Genomic DNA, 9,372 nt, shown 5'->3' on the forward strand with positions numbered 1-9,372 from the left:
ATTTGTTAGGTCCAGTTTAAGCTATAAACTGGAGCTCTCCAGCGGCATCTGGAGAGCATGAAGAATTGTCCAAAATATTAGAAGTCTAGTTAGATTGTACAGTTTAAGCAACTGATGACTTCCTCCAGTTGAGATCTGAAGACTTAAATCTGAAGACCTTCCAGTTGAAGTCGAAGACAACAAGTGGAAGAAAGGAAATGTCAATGGCAGCGAAGCCCAGTTGACATTTCACCAGATCAATCAACTGGAGATCCTTCAGTGTAAATGCCTTTACAAAGCTTTACACTGATCACGAGGAGGACCTTTTACACTACATCCTTTTAACCAGACAATAATCTTGTCTGTGGATAAAAGTGCAAAGATATAGAGTGGTTGAATAAAGTAACCTTTTGTCTTACTTTATTTATCACACACAAAGGATTATTTAACAATACTTTTGTGTGCTGTCAACCATACTTACACGTCGAAGTTGAGATCCCAATGCTCATACTTCGACTATAAATAGAGGTCCTTGCACAAGCTTTTTCACAACTTTGCAAATACATATATTCTGCAATATTGGTGAACTTGTGCAATATTCTCTCAATCGCAAAAAAGAACATTTCACAACTCTAAGTGTTTCGATTGTTTAGGAGAATTTCCAAGTTTAGATCAATTGTATTTCATAGGTTGTTAGGATATTTACATTCTTGTATTATCTTGGTTCCGCAACAACCTTGTATTTTATTTAAACAATTAATAAATAAAATACACTTGAAAAATACATATTGTCTCACCAATTTATATACTTGTCATTTATATTATTGCATTGTATTTACTTATTCATACTGTCACCTTAATAAGTTTACCTCCAGTTAACCTGGTACACAATCAATCTAAACTGGTCAAGTCCAGATTAATTGATTGTGTTGCAAAGTTCACTCACCACTGACATAGAGGTGTCTTCAGCACCCATCTAGCAATAGTTTGGGACTTACAAGCTCCATACCCAAAGACTTAAGTATTTCTTGAACTGTTTGTCATCTTTAAATCTCTTAATGTATGAGCAGCTTGACTCCAACAGTAAATTAACATAAATGAATAACATCATTGTATCTAATAGATATTACTAGATGGTTACCTGCGCAATGCGGCGACGATGGTCGTGGAGGCATCGTGATGATGGCGGTGAGTTGTATAGATTATTGATGTAAAAGAATAGAGTAGTTATTTTAGGAATTCATGAGTAGATATTGTAAACTAATTTCATTAAAGGTTTATTGGGTATTCAATAAGCTCATAAATATTGTTAGTTACATTATTAAAGGTATTTTAGATATTTTAAAGGTATAAAATTTGAAAGGGGAAAAAGAGTTTCTTTTATATACTAGTAAAGCAAATTGAATATCTATATCTATATCTATATATCTAATAAAACAGTAGTTATCCTAGCTTTCTAAAGTCATCCACCTAAGCTTAAACTATCTTCAGACTTTGCCACGTAGGATTTTTCCTACTGTGTCATCTCCATATTTTTTCCAACAATACTTATCTATTTTATCTATAAATCTAATAAAAGTAATAATAATAAAAAATTAAGTGATTTTGTTTCTATATTATCTTTTTCGGTACCTATAAATAAACTTATTATTCCAAAACAATAACTTAACAATTTGTTATATTAAACAAATCCCGTATTAAAAAGAAAGATTTTCAATTTATTTTGTTTCTATGTTATTTTTTACAATGAATACATTTATTGTTCCAAATCATGAACTTAACAAATTAGTGTTTCTACAATATTATATATGCAACATTATACTGTTGTATATTTCAAGTTTAATGTTTATGTGATATAATATGCACATTATATGATTCTATTGCCGATTTCAAAATATATTTCTTCGTCCTTTTTAATACATACATGTAGATACATGTTTTGTTTTAAATCAGTAACTTAACAATTTATTGTTTGTGTAAAGTTGTCGTCTAAGTTTAAAAAAAACATTGTATAAAGTTAAATCTGTTGTTGATATAGCGGAATGCTTATAGTAAAACATCTCAAATATAGTATCGAAAAGTCACCGATTAATTTACTGACCCAAATTCGTATGCTTATTAAACTTAACCATTAATTGTTATTTCGATATCTAATATAGGTCGTGGCCAACACCATATGCACTAGAAAATGGTAGATAAATTTCATGTTTTACTTATAGGCTTAATTATAGCTCTTAGGTTTGTTCCCACATATAAGCTACCATGCTTTGGTGAGCGAGATAAGATACCCATAGTGGCATCATTCATCTACATGAAAATTTTAATTTAACTACATAATATCTAATATATGTTTCTGTATGTGATTTTGGGTTTTAAAGATTCATGTAAGTTGATTTTCTTCATTGTTTTTTTATATATAATTTTCAAGACATGAGTTTAAAATAGCTTCAACTATTTCAAATATCTTGATATTTCTTTTCCAGACAGATGCAACATTAATTTGAATATAAGTATGTTCTTTGCAAATTATTGTAATATTAATTTGGTTTCTAATTATGTCACTCAATTACATTCTACCTAAAATTCTTATTCCATTCTTAATTCAAGAATACATGATAAAAAAAAAAATTTATATACGCATGACAAGGTATTTTTTACCTCAAATGTAAATATTGTTGTAATCATATGATATGTAGGTGTAAGTGTCTTCTTAACTATCTGCTTTCAGATAATAGATGTAACAAATTTGCTCTAAAATCGTTGAGGTTATATGTTTTAGGTTACAAGAATTTAATAAAAAACTAGTAAAGATGTTTTTATATTGGACTTTTATTGAATTATTTATTGTAAATTTATGTTAACCTTGTATTATATAAAGTCGTATATTGCACATGAATATTAACACTAGTAAAGTATATAACATATTAGAAAAAAGAAAAGGAAAAGTTAATTTTTATTTTAATTGTTTTTAACAACAGGCGAGAATGGAGTGAGGCACATGAAAAGCATTAAAGTTAAAGTTGGGAGAATGACTTGCAACTATTAAAGATTCATATTCTCTATTATTTTCCTTTTTAAATCCCATTTAGAATTTCACTCGATTAATATTACCATTATTTATGATACCAAGTATATATTATATCCAATTTTTCATCTACATTGTAATGGACTTTCCCCTTCAATAGTTCAGTGTCTTGATTGGAAGTGAAGCACTCCTTCATTATCAGGTTCTCTCTTACTGTCTCACACAAATACGACACAATGAATAGTAATAAATTGGAACTTTTTGGTATGTTGAGTTGTTGACTTTACCCAAATAACTTTTAGATATGTTGAATTGTAATTTATTTTACGGTAATTTGCATGCTTAACCTAGTATAAAAATGCATTTAGTTTATTTTGAAAATGTAGAAAAGATAATAATAATCTTTTTAAAGGAATGCAATTCTCAAATTTTAAGAATAATCATGTTACAATTTTTAATTTATGCTCTTATGGTACATACTAGAAAAATCCTTGATCTATTTATATGAAAAGATAACAGAATATAAATGATGCATGAGATTGAACACTTGTCAATAAAGGTAATATCGTTAATTTTTAACGTTAGACCTTCGTTAAATGCCAAGTCAGCTTGACACGTCACTAAAAAACTGACGTGGCCATACAACCGGTACTCTGGTAGTGCTTCTGTATGCAACATATTTATATATCTATCTAATCTAAATAAATACTATATAGCATGAAAATAAATCAAACACTTCCAAACAATCCAATTACAATATAACTTCAAAAATCAAATCAAAAGCCATATTTAAACTCAAATCTATACGCTCAAAAGCATGTTCTCAAGGAAGAAAGAAGCTATACATGACCAGGAAGCCTACTATCGGGATTTTTAACACATACGAAAATGTTAGATCTCGGTGGTGGTTCGTTTTACCGGCAACGTTTTCTGTCAAAGAAAACTAAGTTCAAGGTTTTCCACCGATCTTTGCCTTCGTTTTTGTGGAATCAAGTCCGGATGTCAACAAAGATGGTGGCAGTCGGAGGTGTTGCAACAACCACTGCCACCTCAGCTAGATGTAATTTTTGTATATCATTATATATAATTATAGATCTGTCTATATATACGTGGTGATGATTGTCGTCATTGGCCGAATCTGGTAGTGGTGATTGTCGGTCAGTGGTCGGATCTGGTGGTGGTTTCCGTTCACCTGATGTTGCTCTCCTCAAATGAGTTTTATTTTGTAGTAGTCGATTTTTTTGGTGTTGATATATTCGGATTTGTATTCCAACAATGATGGTGATGACGTTGGTTTTAATTTTGAATAAGGGGAACAAATATGAAAAAGATGACTGGATTTGTCACCGGAAAAGGGTGGCTGGACTTGTGGCTGGAAAATTCCCATCTCGGCTTGATACATAAATGAAAGATAGATTAGATACTCCGATCTTGGATTCTCGATGTTATACTTTTTATCAGTTTTCATATTGTTGTGATATGAGAATATCAATTCTCGAAAACTAAGGAATATTATTGTTCATTGTTGTGGATATGAAAGTATTTGAGAAATTTTTTTCCACACCTACGGTATATGTATACCAGTATATGTGGAGCTGTTCCATTTTCAATTTGTTGTTTTTTTCAATGATAGTGGTAAGTTGACATGGCATTTAACGGAGTTCTCACGTTAAAAACTAACGATATTACCTTTATTGAGAAATTTTCATAAATAGAATCATTTTAATAGACGAAAACTAAATAGGTTTCCTTTAATAAGAATTTTAATCCTAATTGTTATCTAATTATTATAGGACGGGTGATTGAAAATAACCATTCGTGTTATGGGCCCGTATTATGATCAAAGACATATACTTGAATATCAAGTGAAAGATAACAAGTATGTTTATATTTTAATTCTTAACAATCTTTCATAATAATATCACATTATGAGTACAACTGGTCCAAAAAATTTTATAATAGAGAAACTATTGTAGCATGTGCTTTGTGGAGTGACCACGACAAACAATTTCATCAATATGTCTCAGCTAATAATAATAGTGACAAACCTGTAATTATTGTATTACAATTTGCAAAGTATAACATTGAAACCGTATATATTCAAAATTATAAGTTTTTATGACTTAAATGTATGAAGATCTAATATTGATACTATCGTAAACCTCGTGTCCAGCGTTGTACACGGGTCTAAAATCTAGTATATATACTATAAGACAGTTGAACTAATGACTTATTAATCAATCAAATCGTTCAATTTTATCAAATTGACTATCGCTTATGTCATTATTTAGATTAACTATAAATTAAAAATCTTAATAATCATTATCCAAATATATTATTATATTAGTATTTATATTAATTTGTAGAAAAAGTCTCATTAATTTACACTTTTTTGTTTTCGATCAATAATTTACACTTTTTAACCCTAAATACTTATTTTATATTGATTTTTAACCAGCAATTTGAGAAGCTTTTTCTTAATTTTTTTAAAAAACGTTACAAAAAGTATTTATATTTAATTTTTTAAAGTTACAATTGTTACTCAAATCAAAAGTCCTAATTATTATCAAACAATATGAAAACAATCCTAATTGTTATCTAATTATCATAGGAGGATGGCTGAAAATAAACATATTCATGTTATGGGCCGTATCATGATCAAACACGTATACTTGAATATTGTCAAGTACGGGATCACAAGTATGTTTATATTTTAATTCTTAATAATCTTTCATAATAATATCACATAATGAGTACAATTGGTTTCAGAAAATTATATAATTGAAAAATTATTGTAGCATGTGCCTTGTGAAATGACTACGACAAACAATCCAATCAATATGTAACAGCTAATAATGACAGTAACGAAACATGTGGTTATTGTGCTACAACTTGCAAAGTATAACACTTAGAATCGTATATCTTCAAAATTATAAGTTTTTATGAATTAAATGTATGAAGATTTAATATTGATAATATCGTAAACCCCGTGTCCAGTGTCAAACACGAGTATAAAATCTAGTTCTTTTCTATTAAGTGATATCATTACCTAAATCAATAGTGATAATAGATCTTGATAAAAACCTTTTTGACACATTTTTGTAACTATTATGTTATTATTGAAGCGACCAAATATTTTTAAAAACATCAAGCAAAAAATTTTGGAACCGATTGATAACTATTATCCTATTTTTTTAACGTATTTACTTTTTTGCTTCATAAAAATTTTTTGGAATATATCCACCTATCGTAACTAGCAAAAATTCCTTTTTGCATCAAATGTGAGTGGATCGTGAATTTATTGTGAACACGAAAGTTGTTACACTTTTTACAAGGACATGAGATTTTTGATGACTCTTCTATGTTACGGTAGGCGAAATTAAGAAACTCTTTCACACCTAAAGAAACTCTTTCACACCTAACTCGTACCTCGGATCCTTTGTCCTATGAATCCAAGACTTGTCCATATTCTATAGAAGAATAATTTACATGACTACCACAGTAACAATAATACCATTAAAAAAAAACATATAAATCATGAAGTTAAAATGCATAACAAATTCCAAATAATGCAATTTCACAATAATAATATATTTAACATCAACTCTTCAGATTAAACTAAATTATAGTTGAAATTCATAAAAAAAAATTCAAAATAATAGCAAATTATGACTTAAAATCTAAAAGTAAATTAAAATTAAATAATAGCAAATTTCAAAAAAATAATATTAAAGAGAAATTAACCTTGAGAAACGAAAACGATGGTTGCGGAGGTTCCAATGCCAGCGTCAATGCGGTCGTTGAAGTGGTTTTAATGGCTGCTTCCGATGGCGACGGTTGCGGTGGTTCTAATGGTTGCTCCCGATGGCGTTTCTTGGATAAGATTATGTATTTGATTTTCGCCGATGCGTTTGGTGTTTCCAATGGCCGGTCACATCATGACAGTGGAGAAGGTACTGTATTTGATTTTTGGGTATTAGGTCGTTGGCACGAGGAATGTAATTTGTAAATAGATTTATAAGTTTGATGGCGTTTGGTTCTATATTTTTGTAAATTGAAGTTATGATGACTTTTTAACTTTGCCTATGATTCACTTAGAACTGTTAACCGATTATATAGTAACCAATTCTTTTTGGTTTTAACTTGGTGTCTAAGGGGCGAGAGTGTAGTGCTAAAACCTTAACAAATTGGTTAATTTGGCTAATTTTTGACGAATCACAACTCGCTACGTGACGTAGCCAAAAACTAGTCAAAACTAGACAAAAGACATGGTATAGCAAACAAAAGAAGCCAAAACTTGCCAATTTGAAAAAATAAAAGGTAACCGGAATATATAATCAAAGTTGTCGAAAAACATAAAACAGTGACCATTTTTTGTATAAGATACGCCTCGGATCATCCGAGTCCCATTTTTACGAACATTTGTATCATCATCGCCCATTTAACGTAACACCGGCAACCTAACTGTTCAATGATACCATCATCGGCTAAAACTAGTTTTTCCGGCTACCTATTGATTTAATGGAACAAAATCCGGCAAAGCTACCAAGGGAAAATCCGGCAACGCTACCGTTAAGTTAACACTACCAAGCTAATCACAAACATGCAATTAACGGCAATGTAAAAAGATAAATATACATATATATACATATAAGCAGCAGCAGTAACCGGAAAACTCAAGAAAGGGTTCGCCGGAAAATAAACCGTCGTAAGAAGCAGCAGCAGTTAACCATAAACCCAAGAAAGGGCTTGCCGGAAAACCACAGTCGTCGTAGCAGCAGCAGCAGTTTAACCGGAAATCACAAGAAAGGGCTCGCCGGAAAACCGATGCAACACGCAACAGCACCAGCAGTTCAACGAAAACCCAATAAAGGGCTCGCCGAAAAACCAAACCAATAAAGCAACAGGAACCATATCGATTAAACCGGAATCCCTAAAAAAAGGGTCGCCGGAAAATCGACCAAACAAGTAGTCAAATAGCCAACTACACCCTTGCACAAGTCAAACATAGTTTTGACCATTAAAAAAGTGAACGTTTATGGCCGGCAACCACCGGAAACCCCAAAAAGGGGTTTCCAATCTCACCGGAAAGGGTGATATATAATGTTAGGAGCATCGGCAAGTTTTATCGGCATGTATTCCGGCAATAGAATCCAAGAAAAACATAGATCTATCCTCAAAATCGAAAACCCCCAAATCATTTTTTTAGGTTTCCGGCGATACGAACAAGATTGGCACAAGAACAAAAAAAACGGTCACAAGTACACGCTCCCAACATTTACAAGGATCAGCCAAAATATGCCGATATATATAGCCAAAACATGCCGATTAAACTTGCCAAAACTAGCTGATGCATGTGTTATAGGTTTGCCAAAAAGCCGATGCAAGCCGATGCTTTTTGCCGATATAAATATCCGACTACACCCTTGCCCCTAACTAACCACTATTTTGTTTCATCTTTTAATTTAATGACCACTTTTTGGTCTTTAATCCCTTTTTTAGTGACAACCATTTTCTTGGACACTATTTTTATTTAATGACCAAAAATAGTGATTAAAAATTTTTAATGGTGACAAAATGATTTTTTTAATAACCAAATAAAAGTTCGTCGTTAAAAATGTGGTCACTAATAGACTTTTTTCTTGTATTGAATATATGTGATTGAGTATGTTAAGATTTTTCTTCCTATATTAAAAAAAAACAATCAAACGATATATATATATATATATAGTTAATTCGTACGTTGTATGGGTTTTAAGATTAGTTATAAATAAAAGAATATCCATTGCCGACGTCCATCCATTCGTAAAAACATTTATGAAAGACTCGGTGGGGTGTTATAAATGCTTGACGTTCGTTAAGTAAATGGTAAGGGCCATTTTAGATATAGGATACTAGGTGTGGCGGATTTTGCAACTTCAACCTTCCACCCCACCTCATTTCTCTCACTTTTCTTTCACAAAACACACACAACTTTATATAGTCCAATATTTCTCTACAACCTCACCCTTTCTTTAGAAAAATCACCTCCTTTCTTCAACCTTTTCCTCTAATTCGGTTTTAATTGATGAAAGACAACAAGGTGCCATCGCTTTCATCATCATTCAACTCGTTTTCACCATCGATACTTGTGGACGTTGATCGTACATGTGCGTGTTCGTTGGCCAGTTCGATTGAACTTATACTACTATTCAAGTAATCACTTTAATCGTGGCTAAATAAGTAGTAGAATATTTTACAATAATTAATCATCCCTAATTATTAATTAACAGGAAGCATAAAAGTCATTTATCCTGTGAATCAAAGTCAATCAAGAAATGCTAACTAGAGCTCATATCCCTAAATACTAATCTAACAAAACATGCATG

At 31.1% G+C, this 9,372-nt stretch overlaps 1 long non-coding RNA gene across 1 annotated transcript in view; it reads right to left on the bottom strand.

Annotated features, from left to right (window-relative positions):
- LOC122583839 overlaps nucleotides 1–7,093 on the bottom strand; it is a 28,617-nt gene extending 21,524 nt beyond the window's left edge. Inside the window, exon 1 of the long non-coding RNA XR_006321328.1 lies at nucleotides 6,749–7,093. This is a non-coding gene — a long non-coding RNA (uncharacterized LOC122583839). The remainder of the gene's footprint in view (nucleotides 1–6,748) is intronic.
- Nucleotides 7,094–9,372: the final 2,279 nt, after the last annotated feature.

Source organism: Erigeron canadensis, chromosome 9, assembly GCF_010389155.1.
Source record: "Erigeron canadensis isolate Cc75 chromosome 9, C_canadensis_v1, whole genome shotgun sequence".
Taxonomy (NCBI): Eukaryota; Viridiplantae; Streptophyta; class Magnoliopsida; order Asterales; family Asteraceae; genus Erigeron; species Erigeron canadensis.